The following is a 20,096-nucleotide window of genomic DNA, read 5'->3' on the forward strand; positions in this document are numbered from 1 at the left end:
AGGTTCCCCTTTCTTTCCCTTGTCCCTTCAATGCGCGTCAATCAATCACAACCTTCCAGTTTTCAACCATCAGTCACGCGTGGCCTGGTCGAGCTACTATTTGCAGCGGTCTTCCCCCTTGAGAAATTATTAGAACGAACATAAAAAGATGCCAAATTCGTAGCAAAAATGCGCCATGTTTGTTCCATCTTTACTGATGTAAGAAATATTTAGCACAAAGAAATGCAAAAAATTTATAATAAGTATTAAAAAAATTAATTAGCACGCATAAAGGCAAAAAAAAATGCTTACAGCATTTTAAAGCAAAAAATTAATTAGCACATATTAACACAGAAAAATATTTGAAACACGTAAGCAGAAGAAATAAATAGTACACAAAAAAAAAATAAATGGCACTTTTAAAATCAGAGAAATAATTCACTTAAATAGACGCATTAAAACAGCAGACATTTAAAAAAGGCATCACAAAGACACAGAAATTATTAGAACGAACATAAAATGATGACAATTCGTAGCAAAAATGCGCCATGTTTGTTCCATCTAACACGTTTGCAGATGTTATAAATATTTAACACAAAGAAATGCGAAAAATTAATAAGTATTAAAAAAAAATAGTTAGTCGGCATAAAGGAAAAAAAATGCTTACAGCATTTTAACGCAAAAAGTTAATTAGCACATAATAACACAGAAAAATATTTGAAACACGTAAACAGAAAAAATAATTAGTACACAAAAAAAAATTGTACTTTTAAAAATCAGAGAAATAATTCACTTAAATAAACACATTAAAACAGCAAACATTTAGAAAAGACTTAAATAATTATCACAAGGACACAGAAACGATAACCGGCATAAACAGTTGTTCGAAACGACAGCCCTCAACATATACTTTTGGAATCCATGTCAGAAATGGAGTATAAAAAATATGTACATCAGAAGTAGCAAATTGATATTTAGGCTAAATAGGGAATCTGCCTTGTTTGTTTAATCTTATTCCAATGTGTTACAAATAATCATCTTTCAACTCCTCTCTGTATTCTTCGACAATCAAACAGATTTTTAAATTTTCAGTAATGATTCGATAGGATTTCAGGACGCTTTGTTTGTTGAACCTTGCTTAAATTTTACTCCACGAGCATTTTTTTTAAACTTCAAATTTGAAAATCATTCTAAAAAATACATATTAAGGGTGGTAATTATAAAACTCCCTGAATAAAAAATAAAGTGTAAATAACATTAGGGAATAAATTTGCTTTTGGATTTATATAAATGCATGATCTTGCTTTATTCTTATGTGAGGATTTTAAATCTGAAATCAATTTTGCTCCTATGGCTAAAAAATTTTTAATAGCATTTTTAGTCTATTTTTTGTCGAAATATCCAAGTTTTCAAGAAACAGGCAGGGGCATAAATTTTGCGACAAACTTCTATTTGGATTAGGGTATATTAGGATTAAAATTGCATAGGAACCCATGGTCCGAAATAACGTCATATACCGGTATGAGAGCTTGCCTATTATGAACTGTTTCTTTTTATGTTTCTGAACTATTATGTGGCTTGCACTGTTTCTTTTCGTGCTTCTGAACTGTTATGTGCTTTGCACTGTTTCTTTGTGTACATTTCCGGACATGGGTTCCTATGAAATTTTAACCCTGATGATGTGTCCTAACTCCCGTAGAAGTTTATCGCAGTTGTTTATGCAACCTCCTGTTATATATGATGTTTTTAAACTTGTGCATTTCAAACCGATTCCAGATTTGAAATCAGCAATACGAAACTATCTAAAATCTGTTAAAAAATCTCATGAAAAAATTATTTTCCCCTGCGTAATATTACCAATAAGTAAACAAAAAAAAATATTTTTAGTGAAATATTAGCAATAAGTAAACAAAAAAATTTATTTTTAGTGAAATATAACGACAAAAATTGTTTTACACTAAGGAACTATTTAGAACCATAGTTCCATGCGAATTTGCTGCAATCATTCGATAATTATTCTTGGATAGTTATACTCGTATACGATAGTTATTAGGTTATGTGCAATTTTCTCCTTGTACTATACTCTTTCCCGTCTTTGCTGCTTTTCCATGAGAAAGCGGTTTGATACCTATGAACTTAAAGGCCTGATCCAAGTTCTTGGACAAAAATTGATTGATATTGATGGAAACTTGTTTTGCTTTGAGCTTGGATCGTGTAAACGATCATCCAAGTACTTGGTCCAAGTCCTAGGACGGACGATAGTAGAGCATGTTCTACTTAGCATCCAAATTTTTTCTCCCTTAACCAATCAGCGTCTTAGGTTTTGTGACGTCAACAAGCAGGCATCACATTATGTCACTTTTTTTGCCTGTTTTCCTGTATTTTAGTCCAAATAAATTGATCTGTTACGTTTTATTTGTGTTATGATTTTATTTGAATATATCTAGTGATTTTAAACTTATGTAAGTATTATTTTATTATGTTCAATATGAACATTGCTCATGCGCAAGTTTTTCTTCCAATCAATCAGTGACATTCAAGAACTTGGATGGTGTCCACGAATCATCCAATTTCTTGGACAGAGAAATTCCTCCAATTTCTCTGATTCAAGAACGTGGACCGTATAAACAGGCCTTAAGAGGCTTCTACCCTCACCGTCTTTGATTCTAGTTCAAATTTTTAATTTGTGTTTTCCCGATATTTTTTGTACTTAAATTTTTGATGATATAATAATATTAGCAGCACAATACTTCTTAAAATAGGTAAAAAGTAAAGGGATCATCATCAGATTAAAAGAAACAGCATTTGATAATTTTTGAAATTTCTATGAATTTTTTCCCCTCAAAATTTTAAAGCAATAAAATGATTATTTTCAGTAAATAATTTAAAAGTACACATTTCACAGTCTTTAAATTTTTTAAAAATCTGATCTTATTGCAGTTTAAACTGATGAAAAGCGATTCGGATGACACTGAAAATTTCCCTTTGTGTTAATTGTATAAAAACAAAGACAGTTTACAAAAAATCTAAAAACTAACAACTGCTTACTATTTAAATATCTTTCAAAAACTGTTGATTGCAGAATTGTATTGGCATAATTTTGTGAGAAAATGTGAGAATGACGAATCTAATATGCAAACGAATACGAAACTGTAACGAATCTAATCTAACAATTCTGTCTCAAATTCTGATTGGGTGATGGACTTATATTTTCATGCATCGAAAAATAGTTCTAAATGGAGTAAACATCCATTATCAGCTTATTTGTTACAGTTAAATTAAAAGAATTAAAAACATATTTAGAATTTTCCCTCCCCGTCTCCACCCTTTTGACAGTTGAATTCGGCCATAAGAGAAAGGGTCTTTTAAGGATCAAAAGGGTTAATCACTTGTAAGAAACTTCGAGACCAACTTAAAGAGAATTGCAACTAAGAGTAGGATTCAATTGAGTCAAGAGAATGATATTAATTGAGATGCGATGGGTTACCGTGGGAGGTTTTCGTGGTTCTCCTCTCCATGTAACGCAAATGCGGGTTAGTCTTAGCAAAAAGTCCTCCACGAAGGCAAATTTCTCCCAATACTTGATCCAGGAGTTCCCCTGTCTTCTGGATGGGTTCAAAATTACAAGGCTACGGAGATGAACATTAGTAGTCGTAAATCCAAAAATTAGGTCGACTGTTTCAACAATGCTAATAAAATAAAATAAAATATTATTAGTTTAAATAACAAAACAATCAAAGAAAATAAATTTAAAACTGTGCTCAGGAGAAGGATCTAACCAACATGAAGCAAGAAAAGGATACAACGATTTATTTAGGCGAAGTCAAGCGAAAGTTGAGAAGACAATTAAAGGACATAAACATGTAAATATATTAATTGAACACATAAAAATTCAATTGATTGAAATCAGGAGATAAATGTAAGTGCAAAACGAGAAGTGAGCTATCAAGAGAATAGTGCAACAGAGAAAGAAGAGGTTTATTTTTAACTCTTGCTTTATATTATTTTTTCAGAAAAAAAACCATCCCGAACTAGTTACTTTAAAATAACTTATGACTCAAAATAATCTATTAGAGATCTATGACTCAAAATGATGTTATTATAGTTATGACTCAAATTATATTAATGCAAAAGCTTTAGAGAAAAATCAAGAAGAAGATGTAAAGACAATCAAGATAAAAGTACACATGCTAGCAAGAGAATTCAAAAGAAAGACAGCAAAGAAAGGCGTGAATGCAATCAAGGGAATTCGAGAGTAAGGTGTAAATGCAATCGCGAAAAATGCGAAAAAGTGTGAATGCCAGAAAAAAAATGAGAGAAAAATATGAATACTACCTTGAAAATTGTGAATGCAATAAAAAAAAGCTAGAGCAAAGGGAGAAATATAATCAAAACAGAAGTGTGAATGTAAACAAAAGAATTCAATATAGTATGATAGCAATCAAGAAAAATTAAGAAAAATATGTAATACAATCAGGAAAAGTTAAGCGAAAGGTGTGAATGCTATCAGGAGAAAGCTGAGAGGTAATCAATAAAAATTAAAAGCAAGGTCGGAATATAATCAAGGGATAATTTGATGAATGCAACCAAAGGGAATTCAACTATCTGTGGTAGCATTAAGAGAAAATAAAAGAAAGGTTTCAAGAGAAAGTTGCGAATATAATGAAGAAAAAGAAAAGCAAGAGTAAAAGGAGGAAATATAATGAAGAGAGAAGTGTGAATGCAAACAAGAGAATTCAACTAAGTGTGATTGTAATCAAGAAAAATTAAGAGTAAGCTGTGAATTCACTTAAGAGAAATCAAAAGAAAAGTGTGAATGCAATCAAGAAAAATGAAGACAAAGATATAATGCTATGAAGAAAAAAAAATAAAGAGAAATATGTGAACGCTATCAAGAGAAAAATGTGAATGCAATAAAGAAAAATCAAGAGTGAGGTGAGGGCGTAATCAAGAGAAAAGTGCGAATGCAACCGAGAGAATTCGACCAAATGCGGTAGCAGCAAGGAAAATTAAGAGAAAAACGAGAATGCAATCAAGAGAAATTAAGAGAAAAATGAGAATACCAGCAAGAAAATCAAGAGAATAAGGAGAATGCAATCAAGAAAATTAAAAGAATGAGGAGAATGCGATCAAGAAAAATTACGAAAAAAATCTGACTGCAATCAAGGAAAAAATGAGTGAGTGTTATCAAGAGAAATAAAAGAAAAGGCGTGAATGTAGTAAAAAATGGTGGGACTCAAAAAAGTACTTTTGTGACCAAACATGGTTCCTTTGATAGAATAGTGTTAGAACTGACACCAAATATCAGAAAGTGTCGCGACCATGACGTGTCACGTTTAAGGTTTTGTTATTCTCGGAATCCTCATTTTTCAAATTGTCCTCTTTTCTTCACTGCCAGAAGGACATAGCCGGAAATGCGTACACTTCAAAATCCAGAGCGAAAGACATCACTTGAATTTTTATGTATACACACTGCCTCTGTCATCTTTATACTAGAGGCTCAACGCCACGTCTCAAACATTTTAATATACGCTCGCCGTGATTTATAAGTCCCTGTCTTTATGTACAGTTTCTATCCCCCCCCCCCTTCTTTTTTTTTCTTCCTTCAAAGAAAACTGTATTGATGTCTTGATGGCGACGTGCTTTTGGCGAGCAAAGTTATCAAACATCTACCATTTTCTTTTGAAGTTGTCAAAGAAAATGTCAAAATGATATTAATATGAAAACTACAACTCAGATAAATGGTTATTCGTTTGTTGTAGGTCAATGCGGATGTGGATATTAATTAATAAACCTTTATTTGATATCCATTCAATTTTGAGATTATCATTCAATGATTTGTTTTTAATCAATGTTCGAGAAGTCATTTTTTTACGGCATATAAAGGGATGACAAACGAAGGAAGAATTTTAATATAATCAGAGATAAATGAGCCAATTCATTTATTTTTCATTAATAAATCATTTACGTGTTTGAAAACAAATCAAGTAACTGCACGATAGGATTTCCTTATACCGATTAGTAGGGAAATGCATTTTTTTTTTTTTTTTTTGATAAATGATTCAAGTCAATTTAGAATAAAATATTTAAATAACAACATTCAACTTTGCTACAAACTGTTTTACTATTCTACAACATTAAGTTAAATGATACGAAATCTTTATCTATATCTATATATTTATGGATTCAAAAAAATAATAATAATAAAAATTAAGATGGTACTTAAAACATAAAAAAAATCGCTAGAGGATGAAAATACGAAGAGGATGAAGACTCATTGTTAAAATATGTTTAGTGATAGCTTAATAAATTTGAGAAAATGTAATTTAAAATCAATATTATATTATATAAAACCCTAATGCGTATATATCTAAATAGGTAGATTGTTAAAAAACCGATAAATTTTCTTCTTCATGTTGGCAACAAAATACTGAAATATCAAGCGAGTGAGCAGTCATAAGCACAAGAAGCAAGACAGCATCTAAATAACTACATCTACTAAAGGCAGCATCAACATTGAATTCAGGCTTAAACTGTTTCCATTTAGTCATGACTTTTCAATTACCATAGCTTTAAATCATGTCTTACTTATGGTGATACATTTTATTCATTATTTAATAACGGACTAAAAATTTACAGTTGTGTTTGTATATTATACGAGAGAAATGCAGCTATTATTCCATTTCGGGAGATCGTTAAAAAAATCGCCTAACTGTTATTGACGCCAATGAAGACTAATTGATTAGGGTAACAGGAGAACTCTGAGGCTTTTTGTGTTCAACTTTAGGACCTCAGGCCAAAGTGATATCTTAATTCCTGCTGAAATGAAGATATCTTTAAAGGTACCTTAAAACTGATATCTTAATTCATGCTGAAATAATTTATTCTAAAAATTAAGAAATATTTCCATCAGGGCTCGAAAATTCACCCGTCCGCCCGTCCTCGGTGGTCAAAAATTCCCTGCGGTCAACAAATATCTCGAATCCGGCGTCCGCGCGGACGGCCATTTTCCCGTTAATATTCGTGATACATTTTCAATTTTTGTTATCTTACAAGAGTCTAGCACCTCACTTCTAAAATGACCCTCTAATCTAGAAATACAGCAACATACTGCGCTTGGTGGAATTGATGTTTTCTCTGTCTGGGAGTACTGCAGTCGTTGAACGAAGCTTTTCAGCAATGAGCTTACAAAAAAAACGCATTACGTACTGGTCTTGAACAAGAAGCGTTAAACGCAATTATGAACATTCACCTAAATGGAAAGCCCCTTTCAGATTTCTGTGCAGAAACCTCTTTAAATCATTGCCATGATTGTGGAACTGGCAAACGTCATATTTGTTTCATTTAAAAAGCGAAGTACCCTCGGATAAATTGACATTCCAGATAACTTGACCTTTGTCATTTAAATTATTTCATAAAAGAAATAAATTATTTCATAAAAGAAATACTAGGTTTTACTATTAGTAACTATTTGTAATCCTAGAAACTACTAATTCATTGTGCAATTTATATAAATGGTTGTAATAAATAAGAGAAAATTATATTTTTATTTAATTAGAAGCTACGGGTTAGTTTCAAAGGAGGACGGGTACATTGTTGGACAAGCCATCCTCGGGACGGGTAAAATTTCTGACTTTCTTCGAGCCCTGATTTCCATACTACTGTGGTACGAGGTTTTTACGACCCGCAAAATTGTAATATTACTGAAATGCATATAAATCAAAGGTTTCACAGGATACGCATGTTGCATACTTTCAAAACTTCAGTCCTAAACAGTATCAGCATACATATCAGGCTAGACTGAGATACAAAAGTACCCAATGAGTGTATGAGGCGAGAGCGAATTAATTCGTAAACTTGTGCTAGAAAGTTCGATTCAATTTCATAAATACTGTAGTATAGTAAACGTATTTAAAAAGAGAGTTTCAATTACTCTCTCTACAACAGTCGTTACTTTCTGAGCCTTGAGCTCTCCTGAATTTAATTTGACCGAATTAAGCAGTAGACAACGCATGATTTTTTTCTTTTTCATTCTGAGACGTAATAAAGTTAACTGTTAACCGATCTTATAACTAAAACGTAAATACTTACCACTCTTTCGTTTAATGCCAAGAAAAACCACTTTTCATGCCTGGATAGAAACTGAGGTTTCCTTTTCTTCTTTGAACAAGTAGGACTCATTCCGAAATATAGCAGACTGAACTTTCGTTTCTGACTGCAAAGATAGAGCAAAATGTTTACATTGGAAACGAAACAGTTATAAGACTCCTCCCATCACGCGTTGTCCATTACTTGCGTACCAAATGTTAATTTTACAAAATTAATTAACAAAAATTGAAGTGAGGCTTTTATAAAGTTTTTCCTCAGAGTATCAAAACTAATAAGGACTATTTTTTGCTACAATTTGTCACCAATAAGAATAAGGAATGCGTTTTTTTTAAATTCATATAATTTTTTTGTATGATTTCATATTTCCAATCTATTTTCTTTATTTGATTATCAAGATCATGAACTATTTATTTATTAACTGAAAACTTTATCCTGAAAATATCCACGGTCAACTATACTTGCCGCTTCTAGGATTAGAACTTCTAAACATAATTAAATATTTTTAAAATTGTTTTTCTTAATCATTATTTGTGTTCTTAAATTAGTTATTTAATATTTAAAAACTTAATCGCTGGAGCGTTCATTGTTGTGATGTCAATTGCAGGTCATATATTCTGAACTTTACCAAATATGTTCAAAATTGATGCTGTAATTTATTACATTAATTTTTACTGTCTTTGTCTTCCGACTAATTTTCCACCTTATTAAATAAAGCAGTTTATTTTATTTCATTTAGGCCTTATAATGGAGTGCTTAGAGTGGGTGTAAAATTCTTATTAGTCCTTAATAATCGTTGGGCTTAGCTTGCAATCGGGACTCATACTTTAATTTAAAACCAGGAGGCAGTTTTAGCGTTTTTGAATTTTGCTTACGGTTGATGTTTGTTGAATTTGCATAATGTAAGCATTTAACATAGAAGACTGGGTTAGCGGCTTAAACATGGAATCGCCGCCAAATTTAAAAATTTTGATGTAAACATCAAAATTGAATAATTTGTTGTTTAAGAATATGGAATTTCGATTTACTTTTAAAATATCATGTTTGGAGAATATGTCGCAAGACTCACGAAATGTCAATTATGACTCTTAGAGAATCATGCTAGTGCTGAAGTTGAAGGAGAAATTACGTTGTGAATATCACATTCTCTAAATGGGAACTCTGATATTTGTCATAAGAGCATAAGACGTTGTTGACGTTGACCTTCAGGAAGTTATTGCATTTAGAATATCACATTTGGAGAAAATTACGAAGGAGTCTCTAAATTATAAATATGGAGTTAAAAGATGTTGGACATTTAGAGAGAAATCACGTTTACAGAATGTCACACAAGACTCTCTAAATGGGAAATAGGACATATTTGTCATATAGCGTTGACCTTTAGAAAGCCATCGCGTTTAGACTCAATCGAGTTTCGTAAGACTCAATAAAGTTATTATGAGCAATCACATTAGACGTTATGCTAAAGTTTCTAAATGGTAAATTTGACGTTTATAGATATTTTGACATTTAAAGAAAAATCACATTTGGGATAGCAAGTTTAGAGAATGTTTTCAAGACCCTTGTAAAGCTAAAAAGGATGTGTAGACAGTCTTGCTAATGTTAACGCTTAAAAAGTTATTGAATACCAGCAAGCAAAATTCATTGTATAATACTTTATATTTTTCACAACCGTCGTTGAACAGCAGACTCAATTCTGAGTTTACGACTACCAATTTTCAACTCCGTAACCTTATAACTTTGAACCCTATCTAGAAGAAAAGGGAACTCCTGGATCAAGCAAGGGCATAAATTTGTCTCCGTGGAGGACTTTTTGTTTGAACTTACTCGCAAGTACGGTACATGGAGAGGAAAACCACGAAAATCTCCCATGGTTAACCCGACGGCAAGGGGACTCTAACTCATGATCCATCTACCACTGAGGATATTTTACGTCAGCGATGTAGTAAGTGGGGGGCGGTTGCTGAGTTCGTATCGAGCATCCATTACTGGAATTTGATCCTGGTCACATCATTGAGAGGCGAGTGCTCAACTCACTGAGCCACCACGACCCAAGCAACGTCATTATTATAACCGTCGTTGAACAGCCGACCCAATTTTGGGTTTACGACTACTAATGTTCAACTCCGTAGCCTTGTAATTTTGAACCAATCCAGACGACAAGGAAACTCCTGGATCGGTACCCCCAGAGGTATGATTTGTTATGGAAACATGGAGGACTTTGAGACTCGACAGATTTAACGTGCATCAGTCCTCATTTACTACACGGGGAATCTTCGGCCGGCGGGGATCGAACCCAAGACCACTTGGACATGGTCCCAGTGTCCTACTAACCAGGCTATCCCGGCCCAATCAAAGTCATTGTAGGTATGAATCTTGGTTAGCTGTTGTACGCGGCATTTGCTTATGTTAGCAACTGTTCTTTCCATTCTATTTCGACAAAGACTAGCTCATCAATTCAATATGCGATCTGAAATCGATTATCGTATCTTGCGATAATCTCGTAAATAAGGAATTCTTGTAAATTAAGGAAATATATAACTAATACTTAGCAAAACCAAAAGAGGTTAAATTTTTTTTCTATTGAGGAAAAGGAGCTGATAGTAAAACAAGCCTATCAGCTGTAACATTAACCGGCCATCTTGTTTCTAAACAACCAGCTGTCGCGAGTTCTAAGGTCAGGTGGTTGTATATCAGCGATCTTCTTCTCAAGGTGAGAGTATCCCATTACGTTTATAATATTATGTGTAAGAAATGTCACGCAAGACTTTCCAGGTGAGAAATATAACGCTTAGTGAGCTATGTTGACGTTGACATTTAATAAGTGTAGTATGTAGTGTTTAAAATATCACACTTAGAGAATGTTGAGCAAGGACCTCTACATAGTAAATATGGCGTTTAGAGAGTTATGTTGACGTTGATATTCAGAAAGTTATCCCTTATGGAATGTTAAGAGAATGTCCCGCAAGATTCACTAACTTGTAGTGTAATATTTAGAGAACCATGCTGACATCGAACTGTTAGCTAAGAGCTTAAAGCAATAAACTAAAGTTAGAAAATTTTGATTAAAAAAAGTTTAATATAGTAAAAATAAAAGGAATTCAAATCTTTCCAATATTATTTATTCTAGCTAATCCTAACAACAACAAAAATTAAATAAATTATGTTTTTTTTCCATTCAAACTAAAATGATTATCGTGACTGGTAGAAGAAAAAAAACATGCAACCAATATTTAATATTACTTACAACAAACATTTACTGGAAAGAATTTCGACAGTAAAGCATAATTTAATGGAAAAAATATATTTTAACACATATGAACGGTAGGGTAATTAAAATGAGCCAAGGGAAAAAAAATTATCCTCACGCATATATCACCATTTCGAATAGGCATTCTTACGAGTTTCAAATTCCCTTTCAACAAACAAAAGACAAAGATTTTCGAAGAAATTACTTGTGAGTAAAAGAAAAACAAAATAAAATAAACTTAAAATATGAATAAACACCTTCGCCACTGCTAGAAAATCCACTCGCCCTAATTCGCTCTAAATTCTCGCCGTTTCTAAACAACCTTGCATTCTCTGACAATTTAACCCACTGAAAAAAAGAGACTAGTCAGTAATTCAGTATTAGCAATATGCCAAGCCGCCAAGACTTATAAATCAATGTCTTAACTCCCTACACCACCCAACTCCTAACTTTGAAACCTTCCTCAAAAAGCACACAGAAGCGCGGATTTTTGTGCAAAGCAGTATTAAAGAGGGCCAACTGTATTATAGCGAGCGTAACATAAAGCGCTCACTAAATCAATTTTATGTTCAGATGCTGCCTCGTCTCTTATTTCTGGAGGGGGACTTAAAAGTTCGAAAAGACGAGAAAACAAAAAGGAAAAAAAAATTAAGTTTTTCAAAGATCATAATAATTGTTACGGTTTCGGGTAATTTATGGAAATATGTTGTGTCCTTAAAAGTCCTGGAGTTATTTTTTTTATTTGTTATTTTTACACTCGCTTATTTATTTTTAAGCTTGTGTTTTGTTTCGGGTTTATACCCCGTTTGGAAGGTGTTATATTTTAAAACAATCGTTCAGTGTTGCAGTGATGGCAATAAATACCGAAGGCAATAATTTTTTATTACGTGGCGCTTGGCTCTTTTTTTTCCCCCTTCTTCGCCAAGGGTTGCCCTGTCAGAAAATAAGCGAACGGAGTCTGTTTTATTCGCGTATTTAAATGAGAGAGCAGCGTATAGGTAAATTTAGCACTTCAATAAATAGTTCATCACGTAATAATCATTATTTATATTCCAGTGTAACGGGAACCAGTTGACAAATCAAAGAATTATGATAGAGCCTTTTCAAGGAGACCACGCCGGTTCAAATTTATGCGCCAAGGCATTAAAATTTTAGTTTCTGAAAAGCTAGTCAAGCTTTTCGACGATTTATACCTCTATATAATTCTTTTCTTTTGGTATAACTCGCTTCTTTATTAAGCAGTAATTTTCTTAACTGTCTGGGGGTTATTTTCATTTAAAAATATGATTCTCATCACAGCTAAGTCGTGCGCCTAGTGTTATTCTATGCGTTGTCTAAATCTTCGAGTGATATATTATAATGCATAATTTGAAAATATTTTAAAACAAATTATGGTTTTTAAATATTTTTCAGCAAACAGCATTATTTCATTGTGTACATTTTAATACAAATTAGAATTTATAACCTAGCAAACGTTATATGTATAATAATTTCTTTTAACTAAGTGATATTTCAGGAAAATTTTTGTGCTAAAGAAACAAACTTAAAAAAATGTTTTAGCTAAAAAGAAATAACTATATAAAAAACATATTTGCTTTATCAAAATGTTCTTTGATTTTTATTAAAATAAATTTTTTTAAAGCAATTTTTGTAATAATTTTTTAAATAAAGAAAATAAATAAATATTAGCTTGTTATTTTGTAAAAATATGTATCATTTAACTTTGTTCAGAAATTCAGAGGAAGACTTAAGGTACTTATCAGTAATGGGGAGGGGTCTAAAATTTTTTATTCCGTACCATAGTATTAGTATGTTAGATGGCTATTACCACCGCAACTATTATACCTACTACATCTACTACCACAAAGCTAGTAGCTTATTACCTATTACTGCAATTAATTAAGCATCACTGACGTCATTAAGAGTTGACGTTATTAATTTCTGGATCTTCGAGATAGATACGTTCCAAATTTCAATATAAATTTCTTATTTTCTAAGTGTCTAAACAATCCGCGGACGAGTGTCTTATTACTGAAAATAATTATTAATTTTTAAGCAAATTCTTTAAATAAATTGGTTTACTATGAAAAAAAAAAGTTTTACAAAATTCCATCAAGAAGGTATCCTAACTGATCAAAACTGAACAACGGTTTAAAAATAATTGAGTGAAGAAAAACGGACGTAGATAAAAATGTTCTGTTTGCTCTCAAATTTTAAAAATTTGTTACAAATTTCACCAACAGATGTCGTTTCTAACTGAGAAAAACTATTAAAAAATGCTTAAAAGGACACTATTTAAAAAACAACGTCATTCTCTCTGCGAAGAAAACTCATAACGGTTTGTATAAATGTTTCAGTTGAATTCGGCAGAGCAGAATACATTGTCTTCGAGTTTTGCAGTCATAACAGCGTCATCTGTTGAGAAACGTTTTAACTATTTTCAAAATTCGATAGGAATAACTCACTGGTTTCCAAATAGAACGAACAAATCATACATTTTTAACCATATTCCATTTTTTTAAAATTTATTTTAAAACCATCTGCCAATTTTCGGACACCAGGAAACAAACTATAGTAAAATTATATGAAGATATTAAAATATTACATAATATGTCTTTTCACTTATTCCTCAATTTCCGTTGTTGATTAAATAGTTCTAGAGGGTATTTCAAGTTTTAAATTCCAGTTTAATTACCCAAATTGCATTTTTTAAAAATTTTAAAACATTAGGGAGACCGGAAAGTAACGTCGTTTCGGCGCATTTGATATTCGTTATCAAGATTTTAGTTTTAATCAATTATATATTCACCCTCGTTAGCAACAACCTTTCAATACCGGATCGAAAAAAAGGAATTGGTTTTTAAGACTAACGAATATTTAATATTAGTTCGTATCAATATTGCTCATAGTTTTATTTAAAAAAGTACCAAACAAATAGATATAGATTCCATTGATAGGAATAGTCATAATTATGAAGAATTTATTCTAAAAGCGTCATGCAGTTTTCATAATTTAGAAGTTATTCTAAAATTCATAATTTAGAAGTTATTCTATCAATTTCACCCAAATTTTTTATTTGACATTTAAAATAGCTTAAAATGCCATAAAAATTTTAGTACCTTACAGTTTAAAAATTGTTCACCCTTCAATAAATATTTAAAAGTAATGAAAAAATATTAAAAATTATTTTTTACGTACTTTGGACAAACTAAATTTATAATTGTGTGTAAAAATGTTTTGTAGGTGGCATGTGAAATTAATTAAAAAGAGAGCTAAACTTTCAACCGCTCTCTTGACTAAACTATTAAGACCATATTTATTCCAAGTTAAGAGAAAGAACATTTTTGCATCTAATTTTGCAGTTTAATTAATAATTACCCTTATTTGGGAAGCACTTGATTCGTGAAAATCCGATCATCAGAGCAAAAGTGATTCAGTGTCTTTTTTATTTTGTGTACAGTCAAAAATTGTTTTAATTGTAGAAAATGAATTAAATTGAAGTCAAATATCATTGCACCAGTTCAAGTTTTACAGGATTATTCCGTCAATATGTACAGAATGTCATATTTATAACGTCCGTCAATAATTACAGAATGTCAATGTGTTAACCTAATACAAATTAATACTTCGTTTTAACAACTAACTATTATTTATTTTAACAATTTCTATGGTTTTCCTTCATCATCGAAAATATTCTGTATGATAATTAACTTCGTTACACGACTCTCTTCCGCTTCCCTGGCGAGATTTGAGGGGCTTGTCAAAAATTTGACAGCCAAGGGAAACAGCTGTTGTCACTGATGTTAAAAAATGTGATTAGATTGACAACATGCCAATAGATGGCAGCACTACGCTTCTCTTGGAGGAGTTTAGGAAGGAAGAGATGCACCGGTTTATTTGTTTTCTTGTCAATCATCAGCTCTTAAATGAAGAGAATTTTTGCATTCATTTTTACTTTTCTGAATAAAATGAACTGAAAATAAAAAAAGTTTAATTTAATTTGACATTCCGGAGACATGAGTTGGAAAAAATTTAATTTAGGATCGTGTAACTTGAAGAGCTTTATTTTATTTTTGTACGTCTTTTATAAATTTACTCATTTCATAATTCCAAAGACAGCAATTTTGGAAAATGAAACTAAAAGTGATCACAATAGAAAGTTTTTTTCAAACTTTCTGATTTGTAATTATACTTGAAGAAAATTTCACTCCTGATACTGTATACAATTTGTTACATTATGAATATGATAATGAATATTTATCATAATCATATTGTAACGATTATAAATATTTAACTAATAATATTTAGGTGATATGTAACAAAGATTTATTCTTAAAAAATATGACGGCTCTTTTTTTGTACAAAATTCAATGTAAATAATCTTTGTACATTGAAAATAAAGTATATTTACTAGTTTTAGGGAATCTAACTGAATTAGTGTTTAAATAAATATATAATCTGTAACTTAAAGCATACAAAATAACTCAACAATAAAAATAATCATGTGCAGCGCATTTTATAAATGTATTCAATTTTGGGTTTAAAAATTATGAGGAATGATTCTTCTATTGTAAGGACAAAATACGTAAAAAAAAAGCAAAGAGTATAATATATTATAACGAATATAAATTAACAATTTCCCTGTGATAAAGATGGATATGAGTTAAGATTTCGCTAAATTATTAGAAATGTTAAGTGAAAGGGATTAAAAGATTTAAAAATTAAAACAAAAATATTCAAATCTAGCTTGCCATCGCTGAACTTTTCTTTATTTTAAACTTGATGCAGCTAAGAATGAGTATTTAAGAAAACAAACACTACTTGAAATACGTATATGAAAAACGAGTATAGCTAAAAAGGTTAGTTGAAAAAAATAAACATAGCTTGAAAAATTGCATTTGAACAAAAAAGAAGTTTGAACTGCGCATTTAAGAAAATGAATATTTGCTGGAAAGGTTTATTTGAGGAAAAAATGACATAACTTAAAATGTATGTTTATGACAATTGACATAACTTGAAATGTATATTTAAGAAAACTGACTTTTGAAATGTATGTTTAAGAGAACTGACATAACTTGAAATGTATGTTTAAGAGAATTGACATAGCTTGAAATGTATGTTTAAAAGAATTGACTTTTGAAATGTATGTTTAAGAGAATTTACGTAGCTCGAAATGTATGTCAAAGAGAATTGACATAGCCTGAAATGTATGTTTAAGAGAACTGACATAACTTGAAATGTATGTTTAAGAGAACAGACATAGCTCGAAAAACGGTGAAGGTTAAGAGATGATATAGTTTCCAACGCAAGTTAAGGATGTTTGACTCAGTGTGATATGTATATTTTCAATATTACCCGCAGAAAAAGAATTCGAGAGAACTGCACACATTTAAAGTTTGTTAGATAAAAACTTATATTAAGAAAGACGTCATTACGAGTTTATTTCGATTCAATAATTAACTCTTGAAAAATGCAATTAAACAGAAATTTAAAAAACGGCTTAAGTCCTATGTCATTTTTCTATGCTACGTAATTTTTGCTTAATAATTTTTTTCGAAGCCAGAAAAAGTTTAAGCATGTCTAGGTAGTTGGAAGGCAAGGTGCGGAGAACGATGAGTACTACCAGTATCTGCTTCCCAATCTGAACTGTGAGAGTGCAGCACATGCATGCATCAGTATTGTCTTCGGATCGGCATAAAAGCAGAATACCATACTTCGCTAATAGCCCATTAGTGGGACGATGTTATCAAGCAAATCAAACTAAAAACCATTTCCTTAAGAGTGTTTTTCAAAGGTCTTTTGAAAAGGAAAAGGAATTAAAAAAAAAAAAAAAAACGTAGTTTTAATGTTAAATGCCACGAACTTGAATCAAAACTATAATTTTAAACTACATATACAATTCTGCTTTATGAACAGACGCATGTCTTAAATTTTAAAAAAAAAAATGTAAAGTTTTTACCAATGCCCACTGTTATGAATTTTTTTTCTACCAAAATTTAAATTAGTAGAAAAAATGAGTAATTTTAAATTTTTGTTGATTTTTAAGAACTCAGATAATGCAGCTTCGAAAAACATGAGTTAAAAAAACGAATAACCTCTCATTTTTGTTAATTTTTATAAATCTAGATAAGTCAGCGTTGGGGTAACTTTTTTGCTGTAAAAAATTAAATCATAATAGCTTTTTTATTTTCGCAGAATTTCGACTTTTCTTAATATTGATAATTTGCACCACCTTTTATAATTAACATAGAAGTCAATGGCTAAACAGGATCAAAACCTTACCTAACAGTCAAGAATACCTCTAATAAACTCGCAACTATTTTAAAAATTGAATGCTATTCGCTAAAATGCGTTTTGTCATGTGAGGACAGAGCCCCTGAAAAACAGCCACACATTTCGAGACAGGAGTCGAAAATAAAAACTTCACCGACGTTCTATTGCACCCACAAAACAGTCATCATCCATAAAACATCCTCTCTCTGTATTTTTTTGCTTTCCCAATATATTCTTCCCAACAGCCATGCAAGCAGTAGCTTCAGGGAGTGAACAAACCCCCCAGTAATATGAAATTAATAAGAAAATTCCATTGAAATCTATGTTTACCGTCCACTGAATGCAGACCAATCCCCCAATCTTCCATGATCCAGATGGTGTGTCACAAAAGAAAGATTCAACCAAACAGATTCATCAGAATTAGCAGTATGACACCATAGAGTAGGGGATGAAATTTTCTATTTTTATATCATTGCTTCTCTCTCTCTCTATGATATTGCAGAGGGGGGGGGAGGAAGATTAAGCCCCACTTCAGAATCGAACCCCTTGTCAGCGATGATCAATGAGGAATTGGGGAGACGATGTGACAAGTTGTCCCCAAAGTTATTGCCACTTATTTCTACGTGGCATCACTTGCTTTTATGACTAGGTCATTTTTAGTTACCCTTCCTTACCCTCAAAAATATCCCCCTTCTGGCGTGCCTTTTTTTGAAAATTTTTTGACATAATTATTCAGTCAATGATTGGATAAAGCTAGGATTCATTTCAATGGATTTATTTTTACGTTAAGGCACACAACCAAACGTGTTCTTATAAGGGAGGCAAAACATTTGAACCTCTTCTGGCATGATTTGTTTTATTTAGTTATCATGTATAGTTAGTCTTATAGTTAGATAAAGCTAACAATTTTTTCAATGGATTTATTTTTACTAGAAGTTTCACATCCAAATGTGTCTTAATGTAAAAAACTCAAAAGATTCTAACAATCTTCTTCATGCATGAATTATATACATATAACATATATACACACACATAAATTGTTCAGCTTATGGTAAGATAAAGCTAAGATTTATTTCGATAGACTTAGTTCTAACAGATGTTATACAACCGAATATGTGTCAATGGAAAAAAAAAGCAAAACATTCCATTCAGGCATGACTTCTTTTAAATATAATTATTCAGTCTATGGTTAGGTAAAGCTAAGATTTATTTTAATGGATTTATTTTAACCCGAAGTTACACAACCAAAAATGTGTCAATGCAAAAAACGCAAAAATTTCTTATATCTACATTTAGACACGACTTTTTTATATCAGTTTATGGTTAGGTAAAGCTAAGATTTATTTCGTGAGATTTATTTTTAAAAGAAAATACGCAATTGAATGTGCGTCAATTCAAAAAACGCAAAAGAATCTTATATTCCAGGTTCTTCAGGCATGATTTTTTTACATAATTAATCAGTCTAAGGTTAGGTAAATCTAAAATTTGTTTCGATGGATTTAATTTTACCGGAAGTCATCCAACTGAATGGGCCAATACAAGAAAAAGCAAAACACTCTATTATTGAAATTACCAATCTAAACCTAATAAAATTACAATCTTAAACAGGTGCGACTAATTTCCAAGTAACAGTTAAAATGCTAACATTAAACATACACAAAATTTTATGTTCATGAAGAATTGAAAATTACTAGCATTCCACAATTACGACAAATACTTTTTAATAAAATATTTTTTCTGCAATATTAAAAGCAAAAGGCTTAAACGGAAGAAATTTTATTTATTTCTGGTATCAATATGGAAAAGCAAAAAACGATCTTCGTTTCCTTCTTACACTTTTCAACTTTTATTTTATGAAACAATGTGTGGGCGACCACCAGCAAAGTTATATTTTTATCAACAAAAGAAGGTCTATTTTCAGTTATTTTAAAAATTTTGCCATGCATTTCATAATGATATGCTGTTTATTAACCACATATCTTCCTTGCCCACTTATTTCCAGTCTTGACAACTTACAATTAAAATCAACACTCGCTGTTATCAATGCTGATTAAAAAGTATTGCACTTTTCTTTCATACAAAACTTGTTACCATTTTGAAACATGTTGATCAACAATTCATGTCACAGACATTTCTGCTTTAGATGAGGTACAGAACTATATAATTCAATCCACATTCTATAGGCAAAAGATGTTTACTCTAGATTTGTATTTTAAATCAAAATATTTACTCAAAATAAAGCAAACATTGGTAAATATGTCTATTTAAATTTTTAATTTTTTTACGTCTATTTTAACTTTTAATATGGATATTTAGTAATAACAGCAATCTCGCTAAAAAGGCAATTCCATCCATTATTATGAACTGTAGTTATAATGGACTTTTACTGTATATAAATAAACTTTCCGCTTATTAAATTGATGCTTTCATACAGAGTGAAGTTCCTTTAAAATATGACAAAACGCTTAAGTAAAAAATTTGATTTAAA

Source organism: Parasteatoda tepidariorum, chromosome 1, assembly GCF_982258835.1.
Source record: "Parasteatoda tepidariorum strain Cologne lab strain chromosome 1, Ptep-v5.0, whole genome shotgun sequence".
NCBI classification, from domain to species: Eukaryota; Metazoa; Arthropoda; class Arachnida; order Araneae; family Theridiidae; genus Parasteatoda; species Parasteatoda tepidariorum.